This window comes from Geotrypetes seraphini, chromosome 2 (assembly GCF_902459505.1).
Source record: "Geotrypetes seraphini chromosome 2, aGeoSer1.1, whole genome shotgun sequence".
Taxonomy (NCBI): domain Eukaryota; kingdom Metazoa; phylum Chordata; class Amphibia; order Gymnophiona; family Dermophiidae; genus Geotrypetes; species Geotrypetes seraphini.
Window position 1 is genome coordinate 519394944 of NC_047085.1, and position 14885 is coordinate 519409828.

The window sequence follows — 14885 nt, forward strand, 5'->3', positions numbered from 1 at the left end:
GCCCAACTTATTTGGCTCAAAGGAAACAAAAAGTTGAGGAGCAGTTCTGTGTGGTTTGGTGCATTCCAAGTAGAAGGCCAAAGCACATTTACAGTCCAGAGTATGAAGAGCTGATTCTCCAGGATGAGAATGAGGCTTTGGAAAAAACACTGGAAGTACGATGGATTGGTTGAGATGAAATTCCGAGACCACTTTAGGTAGGAATTTTGGATGAGTGCGAAGAACCACTTTGTCATGATGGAACACAGTGAATGGTGGGTCAATAACTAAAGCTTGCAGTTCACTGACTCTTTGAGCAGAAGTGAGGGCTATGAGAAACACCATTTTCCAAGTGAGATACTTCAGATGAGCCTTATCAATTGGTTCAAATGGAGGCTTCATGAGTTGAGTAAGGATAACATTGAGGTCCCAAACCACAGGAGAGGTTTAATATTGAAGAGTCCTTTCATGAATTTGGAAACCACTGGATGAGCAGAGAGGGGTTTCCCTTCCATAGGTTAATGGAAAGCCGCAATTGCACCGAGATGGACTCAGATAGATGTAGGCTTGAGGCCAGAATTGGATAAGTGCAACAGGTAGTCCAAAACAGAAGATAAGGAGGAATGCAGAGGCTCCTTATGATGAGAAAAACACCACGTAGAAAATCTAGTCCACTTTTGGTGATAGCATTGTCTAGTGGTAGGCTTCCTAGAAGCTTCTAAAACATCTCTTACAGATTGAGAAAACTGAAGAGAAGTTACGTTGAAAGGTACCAAGCTGTCAAGTGTAGAGACTGCAGGTTGGGATGAAGCAGAGATCCTTGACTCTGGTAAGTAGAGAAGGAAAAATTGGTAGAAGGTATGGCTCCCTGGTGCTGAGTTGAAGTATGAGGGAGTATCAAGGTTGTCTTGGCCACCAAGGAGCGATTAGAATCATGGTGGCATGATCGTTCCTCAACTTGACCAGTCTTGAGAATGAGAGGAAATGGAGGGAATGCATAGAGGAAGAGATTCGTCCATTCCAGAAGAAAAGCATCTGCCTCGAGGCGGTGAGGAGAGTATATCCTGGAGCAGAACTGAGGCAGTTTGAAGTTGTGGGGAGCCTCAAAGAGGTCTATCTGAGGGGTTCCCTACTGTGAAAAAATATGATGAAGAGGAAAGGAATGGAGAGTCCATTCGTGAGGTTGCAGACGACGACTCAAGTTGTCCGCCAAGCAATTCTTTGCCCCTTGAATGTAAACAGCTTTGAGGAAGGTGTTGTGGCGGATTGCCCAGCCCAAACCTCCAGAGCTTCTTGACAAAGGGAGGCAGACCCTGTCCCTCCCTGTTTGTTGATAGAATACATGGCGACTTGGTTGTCCGTCCGGATCAGGACTACTTGGTCACAAAGAAGATGTTGAAAAGCGTTGAGAATCTTAAAAATCGCTCCGAGTTCCAACAGATTTATGCGACATTGACAATCCATACTGGTCCAGTGGCGTTGAGTACGGAGACCATAGAGATGAGCGCCCCAAGCGTAGGTTGAAGAGACTGTCGTGAGGACCTTCTGATGAGGGGGCGTTTGAAAAAAGCAAGCCTCTGGAAAGATTGGAAGAGAGCATCCATCTACAGAGAGACTTCTTCAAGGAAGGAGTGCCTGAAATGTGTCGAGAAGGAGGGTCGAAAACTTGCGTCCATTGAGATGCCAGGGTCCACTGAGGAATTCTGAGGTGAAGTCTGGCAAAAGGAGTCACGTGTACTATGGAGGCCATGTGACCCAGAAGTACCATCATGTGTTTCGCTGAGATGGAAGAGCGGGAAAACACTATGTGACAGAATTGAAGAAGAGCTTCCAGACGTTGTTGTGGAAAGAATGCTCTGAGTTGGACAGTGTCCAGAACAGCTCCAATGAATTGTAGGTTCTGTGAGGGCTGAAGTTGAGATTTGGGAAAGTTGATTTCGAATCCCAAACTTTGTAGGAACCAGGTAGTCCCGTTGGGTCGCTACAATAACCCCTTGAGATATGGAATCTTTGATGAGCCAGTCGTCGAGGTAGGGAAATACCTGAAGACCATGGTTCCGGAGAGCTGCCACTACCACTACCAGGCACTTGGTGAACACTCTGGGAGACAAGGCCAGGCCAAAGGGTAGTACTCTGTATTGATAATGCAGATTCCCCACCCGAAATCCGAGGAATTGACGGGAGGCCGGATGAATGGGGATACGAGTGTAGGCCTCCTTGAGATCCAGAGAACATAACCAGTCGTTCTGCTCGAGAAGGGGATAAAGAGATGCTAGGGACAACATTTGAAATTTTTCTTTGACTACAAATTTGTTGAAAGCCCTAAGATCCAGAATGGGTCGCAGATCACCCGTCTTCTTTGGAACAAGGAAGTAACGGGAGTAAAAAAACCCTGTTCTGCTGTTCCAAGGGAATTGGTTCGATGGCATGGAGAGAAAGCAGAGCTTGAGCTTCCTGAAGAAGGGCGTTCTGGGATGGATTGGAAGGATACTCTCTTGGAGGAAGCTCTGGTGGAACCTGAATGAAATGAAGAGAGTATCCTTCTCTGATGATGGTAAGCACCCAGAGGTCGGATGTAATTATCGTCCATCGGTTGTAAAAATGATTGAGACAACCTCCTATAGGGGGAAAAGGAGACAGAACGGTGGAGGTTATGCTCTGTTGTAAACAGTCAAAAAGGCTAAGAAGCCTTAGGTGCAGCAGAAGGTTGGGGTTTCTGTTACTTCTGAGGTTGCTGTTTTTTCAGAGGAGGGCGAGTATAGGGAGCCGGCTTTGGAGCAAAATGCCTTTGATAGATAAGAGCAGGACGTGCAGGCTTGCAATCTTATATCTAGAGTCCAATTTTCTTGGAACAGCCGGTATGGAAAAAGGTGTTTCCATGCAATGACCAAAAGTCTGATTCAAAAGCTTATGAAGTGGAAGCTTAAGAGACTCTGCCAGAGGTTGAGGAAGATGCATGACTTCGAGATACTCCTTAGAAAACTTGGACCCGTATCCAATTGAATATCCAAGTCTACAGCCATCTGTCACAAGAAAGACGAGAAAGATAGATGATCTGCCAATGCCTCGAGAAGGACTCGAAGACGTCGAGGCAGCCTGTGTCGAAGATGAAGCCTCGGCAGGGAAAAAAGCATCAAAAGGAACCTGGTGACTTGGACGAGACAATCGAGACCGGGACATCCTTGAGGTCTGGCATCGGAGACCTCGAGCGAGGAGTCGGTGGTCTGGTCGAGGTTGGAGTAGATCGAGGCTTCGAGGAAGATGGTCTGTCGTGAGACGAAGAACTATGCCTGGAAGGATGTCTCGATGAAGGCCTCGAATGTCGGTGAGAAGTGTGTCTGGAACCAGATCTCGAGGATCAAGGAGACTTTGCCTCGGAGACATGGACAGCCGAAGTATGAATCGGACTAGAGGCTGTAGATAGAAGCTCCAGAGGCTTGGTTGAGGAACCTCGATGCACTCTCAAAGACTCTGCTCCATGTATAGAGTGTGAGGATTCTCGAGGCACTCGCAAAGAATCTGCTCCTTGCTTTACGTGCTTGGATGCCAGACCAGACACTCGCAGAGACTCTGCTCCCTGCAAAGAGTGTGTGAGGTCAGACTGATGCAAAGGAAGCAGCTCGACCTCGCGGGAGTCTGCTGAATGCCGAGGCTGGATAAGAGGAAGCAATTTGGGTTCCATGTTGGTAAGGAGCTGAATAAATTGCTTCTCTAACATGGTCTGGAAAGAAGCCGGCAAAGATGGATCCGCGTCGGAAACCGACCACCTGCTTTGGCTGGAGCTTCCTTCGAGGTAGTTGAGTGTGTTTCGACTTGGGAATCTTGGACGCTTTAATCACCACCAGCGGAACCGACTGCTGAGCTATCTGACCTGAGGAAACAGGGGAAGATACAGCAGGTGACATTGAAGTAAGAACCGCTGCAAACGATGAAGGTCTGATGAGGCTCGAGGTGGAAGCAGTAGGCACAGGAGCCTCGATGGAAGTCGAGGCCGAAGACGCCTTCTAAGTCGAGGGGTCAGTAGGAGACTCCATCTCGAAGAACTTGGCCACCAAAATGCAACGAAGCTTGAAAGCACGAGGCTGAAGTGTTTGGCAAGGCAGGCACGACCAAGGAGTTGTACCCTGTGCTGGGCGGGAAGGCACTCGCGCATGCGCATTGCGGGCGACTCAAAATTTCTAGTTTCTTCTAGCAAGTCTGCTAGCGAGGCGTCCTCATCCGGGCTCCGTCGATGACATCACCCATATGTGAGAATACCTGCCTACTTGTCCTGGGATAGAAACATAGAAAAAAGCAGCAGAAAAGGGCTATAGCCCACCAAGTCTGCCCATTCCAAGTATCCCCTCCCCTGAATTTACTCCCTTAAAGATCCCACGTGAGTATCCCATTTTCTCTTAAAATCCGTCACGCTGCTGGCCTTTATCACCTGGAGTGGGAGTCTGTTCCAATGATCCACTACTCTTTCGGTGAAGAAGTACTTCCTGGAGTCGCCATGAAACTTCCCTCCCCTGATTTTCAGCGGATGCCCTCTGGTGGTCGAGGGTCCCACGAGCCAGAAGATATCATCTTCTGATTCGATGCGTCCCGTGATGTACTTATATGTTTCAATCATATCTCCCTTATATCCTTCAATCCCTTTTATCCTTTCTTATCTATATCCTTCTAACTGTACCCTTCTTTATCCTATATCTTCCCTATCTATATCCTTCAATAACTTTTTCTTTCAAGAATTTATCCAATTTCTCTTTGAAACCTTGTAAAGTACTCTGTCCTATCACTCCCTCCGGAAGCGCATTCCAGGTATCCACCACCCTCTGAGTGAAGAAGTACTCCCTAGCATTGGTTCTAAACCTGTCCCCTTTTAGTTTCTCCGAGTGCCCTCTTGTTCTTGTAGTTCCCCATAGGCTGAAGAATCTGTCCCTCTCCACATTCTCAATACCCTTCATGATCTTATACGTCTCCATCATGTCTCCTCTGAGTCTCCGCTTCTCCAGGGAGAAGAGTCCCAGTTTCTCTAGCTTGTCTATGTATGAAAGGTTTTCCATACCCTTTATCATACGTGTGGCTCTTCTCTGGACCCTCTCAAGTATCGCCATATCCTTCTTCAGGTACGGCGACCAGTACTGGATACAGTACTCCAGATGCGGGCACACCATCGCTCGATACAGCAGTAGGATAATGTCCTTCATTCTGATTGCTTTCCTTGAGGCCACTGTGCATTGTGCCATTGGCTTCATTGTGGTATCCACAAGCACTCCCAAATCCTTTTCAAGGTTACTTTCCCCCAGTACCAACCCCCCCATTTTATAGCTGAACCTTGGGTTCTTTTTCCCTACATGCATGACCTTGCATTTCTCCACATTGAAGCTCATCTGCCATTTATTTGCCCCTCCTCAAGCTTGTTCAGATTCCTTTGTAATTCTTTGTATTCCTCTACTGTTCTATCCCTGCTACAGAGTTTGGTGTCATCCGCAAATTTTATAACTTTACACTTCATCCCTGTTTCTAGGACATTAATAAATACTCCTGCAGCTTTTCTCATTTAAAAATACACACCACTAAAACATGCTCACCCACAGACAGCTCCGACGCCCAGCCACCCAACTCTTCCGTCCCCCCTCCCCCGAGGATCCTGCTGGTCATCGGAGAGACCCAGATCCCCATCATAAGACACATCATCAGCTGAGAAGTGCTCATTGCAAACCACCATATGGTAGGCCAAATCTAACACCCAGTCAGCTAAAGAAGGGAAAATACAGATAAAAAACTTCCCTTCACCAGCACTGAACTTTGGGGTGGGGATTTTTTTTTTTTGTCTTTTGAAAGAGCAGAACCCACTGAATCTCAAAGGTGTAGTCAATGCCCCTAAGCAAAAGCGTACAGCTAAGGCACCGCTAAGGCGGGGAGGTGGGGGAATGGGGGGAGGGACTCGGACATCCGAGTGTGGGACCCCCATGGGCCCCTACCTCCGTCTGGACAAGAAAAGGCCAGTAAAGGCCCTATCTATCCCCTCCAACAGAATACCCTAAAAGGATCGCACAGGCTTATCAACTCCATCTGCTGGAGATTTGAGAACAGACCAATCTTAGGGAGGCTACACAGCTCACTTATACTACAGCTAGAATTCAGTTTGTTCTCTGTCTCCACCTGCTGGCAGAGGAGCGTAAACCCATCCACCTGTGCCAGCCTGGAGGGACGCTAAATAAAGCAAACATGATGCTAGGAATTAGAGAATGACACGGGGACAAATTTTTCCCCATCCCCCATGGGAACTCATTTTCCCATCTTGTCCCTGCAAATTCTTTTCCTGTCCCTCCCCCATTCCCGCAAGCTCCGTCCTCATCTGAACAAGCCTCAAACACTTTAAAATCATAAGTGTTTGAGGCTTGTGTGGTTAAGGCAGAGCTTACAGGAATGGGATAGTGACATTGAGTTACTGTGAGGATGGGGACAAATTTGTCCTCGTGTCATTCTCTACTAGGAATTATTAGAACAGGGGTAGTAAATAAGACTAAGAATGTTATAATGCCTCTGTATTGCTTGATAGTGCGACCTCACCTCGAGTACTGCATTCAATTCTGGTCGCCGTCTCTCAAAAGAAATATTGCGAAATTAGAAAAAGGTTGAAAGAGCAGCGACTATGATGATAAAGGGGATGGAACTCCTCTCGTATGAGGAAAGACTAAAACGGTTAGAGTTCTTCAGCTTGGAGACGGCCAAGGGGCGATATGATTGAAGTCTACAAAATGCTGAGTTGTGTAGAATGAGTATAAGTGGATCAATTTTTTTTTACTCCTAAATGGACCATTGGTGTGACCCACTATGGCTATTCTTATGTGGACACAGCAACACGTTCTATGACCTCCCTTTTCCTCAGATTCTTACCCGACTTAAGTTTACAACAATTCACGCCTTTTTCAACTGATCACAAGGGTCACACTTTAGATTTAATGAGCTCTCATAGATTATTGAATTTTCACTCTTCCAAATACCCTGGTCTGATCACTTTCTGGTTCTCTTTGATATTTTGACCATTGTTCCACCCAACAATGGATATTATTCTTGATGACTCTCACAGGTAGATCTCATTTGGCTGGATCCCTCTGACACTTTATTTCAGAAAACTTTTCTATTCTTTCATTAGAGGACAGGCCCAACAGAACAGAACCTTGAGGCACACCACTGGTAACATCCCTTTCCTCAAAGCGATCTCCATTGATCACTACTCTTGTCGCTTTCCACTCAACCAGTTCTTGACTCAGTCCGTCACTTTGGGACTCATTCCGAGGGCACTCCGTTTATTTATTAGAATGTCAAGCTTCTGTATCCATTCAATCCACAATGTCGCCGTCATCCATGCGTTTTTGTTACTTTCATATTTAACAGGCAGACGTTTAATGTTTTTTAAGCACCAATGATTTCGATTATTCCCAATCACCAGTGGCTCGAGCTTGTCACTACCATCCATATTGCAACTGAGCAGCAATGTCAAACGTTCCCCTTTGGTACCTTGAAGCCAACAGCTTCGCTGCATTTGAAAGCCAATGTTTCATCAGGGATGGCATGCCAGTACAGGCCTGTCTCATCGGCGCTGAATACGTCACATGGTTCATATCCACCAATGACTGATGGCAACACTTCCTTGACCCATCTTTCTATACCAAACTCATCCGCGTCTTGTTTTTCACCATGCTGCTTCTTAAATTTTATGTCATTACGAACTTTCCTCCTTTCTAACCATCCGTTTGTCACTTTGAAGTCTTCTACGCTCAGTTCTTCAGATAACTGTGCCGCTTTCTCCATCAGCAGAGGTCCACTGATTGGCAGTTGTCGACTTCTAGCTTCAGCAAACCATCGCAGCAACGCCTGTTCAACGTCTCCAGCCTTCCCAATTCTTTTCTGGTAGGATTGCTGTTTTGCCAGTCTCTCAATATTGCTTGCTTTTTTTTTTTGTAAATTCGAGAAATCTGGCTAGGATGAAGGCTGTAATGTTTTACAATAGAGACCCGACTTTCCCTTTGGTTAAATCTATTTCAGCCAAAGACAATGATTTTTTTCCACGTGACACCATGGTGCAGTTCCAAAAGTTCAAACACTTGGTCAGGCTTAAGCTGCAGTTCCGAAACACGTGGCTCATCCACGTCAGAACGTGATTGCATTTAACCAAAGTGAACATAGAAACATGGAAATAGACAGCAGATAAGGGCCACGGCCCATCTAGTCTGCCCACCCCAATGACCCTCCCCTACCTTTCTCTGTGAATAGATCCCACGTGTCTATCCCATTTGGCCTTAAAATCAGGCATGCTGCTGGCCTCAGTAACCTGAAGTGGAAGACTATTCCAGTGATCAACCACCCTTTCAGTGAAAAATAATTTCCTGGTGTCCCCGTGCAGTTTCCCGCCCCTGATTTTCCACGGATACCCCCTTGTTGCCGTGGGACCCTTGAAAAAGAAGATATCTTCTTCCACTTCGATGCGGCCCGTGAAATACTTGAATGTCTCGATCATGTCACCTCTCTCTTTGCGTTCCTCGAGTGAGTACAGCTGCAACTTATCCAGCTGTTCCTCGTACGGGAGATCCTTGAGTCCTGAGACCATCCGGGTGGCCATTCTCTGGACCGACTCCAGTCTCAGCACATCCTTACGGTAATGCGGCCTCCAGAATTGCACACAGTATTCCAGGTGGGGCCTCATCATGGATCTATACAATGGCATAATGACTTCAGGCTTATGGCTGACGAAACTCCTGCGTATGCAACCTATGATTTGCCTTGCCTTGGATGAAGCTTGCTCCACTTGATTGGCAGTCTTCATGTTCTCACTGACGATCGCCCCTAAGTCTCGTTCTGCTTCAGTTCTTGTTAGGATCTCGCCATTAAGGGTGTAAGTCTTGCATGGATTTTGGCTGCCCAGGTGCATGACTTTGCATTTTTTGGCATTGAAGCTGAGTTGCCAGGACCTAGACCAGCGCTCCAGTAGGAGTAGGTCGTGCATCATGTTGTCGGACATTGAATTTATGTCTGTTGTGCTTTTGCCCACTACATTGCTTAGTTTGGCGTCATCGGTGAATAATGTTATTTTACCCCGCAGCCCTTCTGCCAAGTCTCTTATAAAGATGATGAATAGGATCGGGCCCAGGACCGAGCCCTGCGGCACTCCACTGATTACCTCCGTCATTTCGGGAGGGGGTGCCGTTCACCACTACCCTCTGAAGCCTACCTCCAAGCCAGTTCCCAACCCATTTCATCAATGTGTCGCCCAATCCTATAGAACTCATCTTGCTCAGCAACCTGCGGTGTGGTACGCTATTGAATGCTTTACTGAAGTCCAGGTATACGATGTCCAGGGACATCCCAACATCCAGCTTCCTCGTCATCCAGTCAAAGAAGCTGATCAGGTTGGATTGGCAGGATCTCCCCTTAGTAAATCCATGTTGACGGGGATCCCGTAGATTCTCCTCGTTCAGGATCGTATCCAATTGGCGTTTGATTAGAGTTTCCATTAGTTTGCACACTATTGATGTGAGACTCACCATCCTGTTGTTTGCTGTCTCCATCTTGGAGCCTTTCTTGTGGAGTGGAATGACGTTAGCCGACTTCCAGTCCAACGGGACGTTACCCGTACTAAGGGAGAGATTGAAGAGCGCGGATAGCGGTTCCGCCAAGACATCACACAACTCCCTGAGCACCCTGGGGTGTAGGTTGTCAGGCCCCATTGCCTTGTTAACCTTAAGCTTTGACAGCTCGCAGTAGACACCGCTGGGTGTAAACTCAAAATTACTAAACGGGTTATCTGCGTCAACCCTTGTCTGTAGCTGAGGGCCAAGTCCTGGCGCCTCGCGGGTGAAGACTGAGCAGAAGTATTCATTTAACAGTTGGGCTTTTTCCGAGTCCGCTTCTACATAGTCTCCGTCTGGTTTCCTAAGACGTACTATCCCGCCTGAATTCTTATTCTGTCACTGATATACCTGAAGAAGGATTTATCTCCTTTCTTGATATTCTTCACTAGAGACTCCTCCATGCGGAATTTGGCTTCCCTAACTGCTGTTTTGACGGCTTTTGACTTGGCCAGATAGACTTCCCTAGAGTCCTGTTTCCCTGATTATTTGTAAGAGATGAATGCTTTTTTCTTCTCCTTGATGAGGTCCGAAATTTCCACAGAAAACCACTGTTGCTTATTGTTCCTTCGCCGTTTACTTACTGATTTAACATAGCAGTTTGTTGCTTCTTGTATGATGGCTTTCAAAGTCGACCACATTTCTTCCACGTTATCGGTTTCTGCTTGGCTTTGTAGCGCCTGGTGAACGAAGTCTCCCATTTCTTTTTTTTTTTTTTTTTTGAATAAAGCTTTTATTGAGATATACACGCAACATAAAATATACATAGTAGATGCAGCAGCAGTAAAACAAGGAACAATACGCAACATTCTAGAAAACACTCAAAGTGCTGCCAGCCAAATAACATGTGCAATCCCCATGATCAAGCAACAACAAACCACAATGCCCACTAAAAGGTAGCCCCTACCCCCCCTCCCTCCCCCCAAGGACAAAACACAGTACCCACAACACTCAAAAAGGTTGAGAACCATCAAAGCCCAGCCACAGCAGAAAATGGAAGAGGAATATGAATATAAGATCCCCCACATCCCCGCCCTCCCAGTTCAGCCCCAAATGTAGCTCAAATCCCCGGTCCGCCCCTACCTCCAACCTCCACAGAAGCCCGAAATCTACGCCAAATGCGAGCATAGCCATGCTGTTTGCCATGCCGCAAAGCCGTTAAGTGGTAAAGAAGTTGCCAAGAAAGCAAGCGCTGCTCCACCATAGCCCAAGTGGGAGAGAGCACTTGATTCCACAGGGAGGCTAAAGCCAACCTAGCAGCAGTGAATGCCAGCTTACAAAACATGGAATCTCCCCAGGTAAGATCTAATTGGTGCCAATACAATAGGGCATGTCGCCAACCCTCCGGGATCTGGATATCAAGAATCTGGGACACCCTAGAAAAAACCTCCTTCCAGAACCCACGCACCCGCCCACACTGCCACCACATATGAAGGTAGGTGCCCACCTCCCCACAGCCCCGCCAACATAGTACACTCGCACCCCCCTGCCAACGTGCCACAGCCTGAGGAGTATAGTACCAACGAAAGAGGACCTTATAACCATTCTCAATCAGCAGAGCAGATATACCCGCCGAGGAAACTTCTGTCCAGATATTCCCCCAAGTGTCCCAAGAAATAGTAGCTCCCCAAACACCTTCCCAAGCCCTCATGTAGGGATGTGGGGCCTCCCTGCGATTAAGACAGCCAGATCTCCCTTCCGGAGCACTGGACCTAACAACAACTCAAAGGGAGTCTTATCCCCCCTCAAATCCCCCAGGAGACCCGAAGTTCGAATATAGTGAATAACTTGGAGAAGTCTCCCATTTCTTTGAAGTTTGTGTCCTTGAATTTGAGGACCTTGGTCAGTGTGGTAGATTTAGTGAAACCTTTCCTGAGATTGAACCATACCATGTTGTGGTCACTGGAGGCCAATGTGTTGCCCACCGAGACCTCTGTGACACTTTCTCCATTGGTAAGTATCAGGTCCAGTATTGCCTGATCCCTTGTTGGTTCTAACACCAGTTGCCTGAGTCTTGCTCCCTTCATAGAGTTTAATAATGTGAAAGAATAGAGGTTGGACCAATGACATCAATGCGCATAAGCGGTTATGTGCTTATCAAATTGCAAATATCTAGAGTTTACGTCCACTGACTTTAATGTAAAAAAAAACAAACAAACAAAAAAAAAACTGGGACCGTGGTGGTCAGGTGCAGATAACCGAAGCGTGCGCTTAACCGACGTGCCCTTAGGTGGAGTCAACTGTAGACCCTGTTCTTCCTGTCTGCCTTAAAGCGCCGTCTTTAGGTCTTTTCCAAGAGTTCAACTGGTCTCTTCCAGTCTGTCTTCAGGCTTCATGCCTGATACTTGGAATTCTGCAGTTCAACCCATCCTTAAGAAAGTGCTCTGGAGAAATCTACTAATAACTATCTCCCAGTTTCTACTATCCCATTCCTAGCTAAAATAATAGAAAAACTGGTTTATCGACAACTCCTTGATCATGCAGAGGCAATCCACACCCTTCATATGAGACACACTAAAGAGACTATTGAAACCTCCTCTTAGTCTCCTTGGATCTGACAGCGGCCTTTGATCTGGTTCACCATTCTCTGCTGCTTCAAGGATTATCTCTTGGGCTATCATCGATAGTGAGCAAACTAATGGAAACTCTAATCAAACACCAATTAGATAAGATCCTGGATGAGGAGAATCTACGGGATCCCCGACAACATGGATTTACTAAGGGGAGATCCTGCCAATCCAACCTGATCAGCTTCTTTGACTGGGTAACGGGGAAGCTGGATATAGGGGAGTCCCTGGACATCGTGTACCTGGACTTTAGCAAAGCATTCGATAGCGTACCACACCGCAGGTTACTGAGCAAGATGAGTTCTATAGGATTAGGTAACACATTGACGAAATGGGTTGGGAGCTGGCTTGGAGGTAGGCTCCAAAGGGTGGTGGTGAACGGCACCCCCTCCAAAATGACGGAGGTGATTAGTGGAGTACCACAGGGCTCAGTCTTGGGCCCAATCCTATTCAACATCTTTATAAGAGACTTGGCAGAAGGGCTTCGAGGTAAAATAACATTATTCGCCGATGACGCCAAACTGAGTAATGTAGTGGGCAAATGCACAACAGACGAAGATTCAGTGCCCGACAACATGATGCACGACCTACTCCTACTGGAGCGATGGTCTAGGACATGGCAACTCAACTTCAATGCCAAAAAATGCAAAGTTATTCACCTGGGCAGCCAGAATCCATGCAAGTCTTATACCCTTAATGGCGAGATCCTAGCAAAAACGGTAGCAGAACGAGACTTGGGGGTAATCGTCAGTGAGGACATGAAGTCTGCCAATCAAGTGGAGCAGGCTTCGTCCAAGGCAAGACAAATCATGGGCTGCATACGAAGGGGTTTCGTCAGTCGTAAGGCGGAAGTCATTATGCCATTGTATAGATCCATGGTGAGGCCCCACCTGGAATACTGTGTGCAATTCTGGAGGCCGCATTATTGCAAGGATGTGCTGAGACTGGAGTCAGTGCAAAGAATGGCCACCCGGATGGTCTCGGGACTCAAGGATCTACCATACGAAAAACGGCTTGACAAATTACAGCTATACTCGCTCGAGGAGTGCAGAGAGAGGGGGGACATGATTGAGACGTTCAAGTATCTTACGGGCCGCATCGAGGCGGAGGAAGATATCTTCTTTTTCAAGGGTCCCACGACAACAAGAGGACATCCGTTGAAAATCAGGGGCGGGAAACTACGAGGTGACACCAGGAAATTCTTTTTCACTGAAAGAGTGGTTGATCGCTGGAATAGTCTTCCACTACAGGTGATTGAGGCCAGCAGCGTGCCTGATTTTAAGGCCAAATGGGATCGGCATATGGGATCTATTCACAGGGCAAAGGTAGGGGAGGGACATTAAGGTGGGCAGACTAGATGGGCCGTGGGCCCTTATCTGCCATCTATTTCTATGTTTCTATCAGATATGGCTCTAACCAGGTTCACCTCATTTCTTCAGCATCGATCATTCACAGTAAATCAAGATGGTGAAGCATCTCCTTCTTTTCAAAGCACTTAGTAAAGGGACCCTGGCCTATTTAGCGATGGAAATTATACTCTATGTCAGGGGTGTCCAACCTTTTGGCTTCCCTGGGCCGCATTGGCTGAAAAAAATGTTTCTGGGGCTGCACAAACATGCAAATTCTGCAGCAAGACAGAGGAGGGAGCATGCAAGACAGTAAACACCCAGGGGCAGCAGAGGAAAACAATGCATCACCCTCAACCAGGGCCGCACAAAATATTCACGTGGCCGCAGGTTGGACACCCTTGCTCTACGTATTGGGAAAAACACTTCACTCCCTCAATGACCATTAGCTGGTCATTCCATCGTTCTCCTGGGCTCAGTGGGGACTCTACAAGAAGCAGTGCTTTTTTCTTTCATTCTCCCACTTTGGGGAATGCTTTGCGCTTCAGAGGCTTTGTTCTGAACTCTCGTTCGGTCAATTCAAGGTTAAGCTTAAGACTGATTTGTTTATGAAAGCTTTTTCTTAAAATTTTTAAGGACAAGAGGAACATAGCAGCAATCGCTAGGTACTGTGTCCCATCTTTCCCCTGATGTGTCTGAACCTTTTCTATTAGGTAATTTATGGAATTCTTTCTGCATGTATTTTTTAATTATTTTGCAAATTGCATAGACTTCACTGGTTCAAAATGATTCGATTTATCAAGTATAATGAACAAACAAACATATTCAGCAGCCCTGCCTGGTTAAGTGCCATGGAATATCAACGGCTGGCCCACTCAACGTGGTTTAAACCATTATCAGCCTTAGAATTTTCTTCTGAAGGATTCTTTTCTCAGCTTCAGTATATGATCATGGTTATTTTCAGGATCTTCATTAAGAAATGCTTCGAATTATGGTAGCTTTCCTACTGTGTTTTCTGCTGTGGACTTAAAAGCAATGGCGATGAAACGAGAAAAGCCAAAGACATATCCCATGTCATTAAACAAAGACAAGCAGAAAAAATACATTTGTGTCTTTTGGTTTGCTATTAATAGCGTGTCTTCTTTGCAAATACTGCATACATGTGACCCTTTGGAGCATCGTCAGAAATAGGGCCTCTTTTTTCATAACAATGTGCAATATTTCCAAATAGTTTACAAACTTGTTGATATTGCACCTGAAACGAAAACGAAGAACTAAAAATGAAGCAAAATAAAATTTGGGGGATGCCTGTCCCTAGGAATTAATGCTTTGATACATTCCCTCGATGTGTGTTCTCTGCTGAATTTCAGGTTCAC

At 46.5% G+C, this 14885-nt stretch overlaps 1 protein-coding gene across 1 annotated transcript in view; it reads right to left on the reverse strand.

The window, feature by feature from the left end:
• The window catches only part of LOC117355033 (zinc finger protein 850-like), a 105050-nt gene that overhangs the window by 57861 nt on the left and 32304 nt on the right, over positions 1 to 14885 (reverse strand). The gene's annotated exons all lie outside the window — the stretch shown is intronic.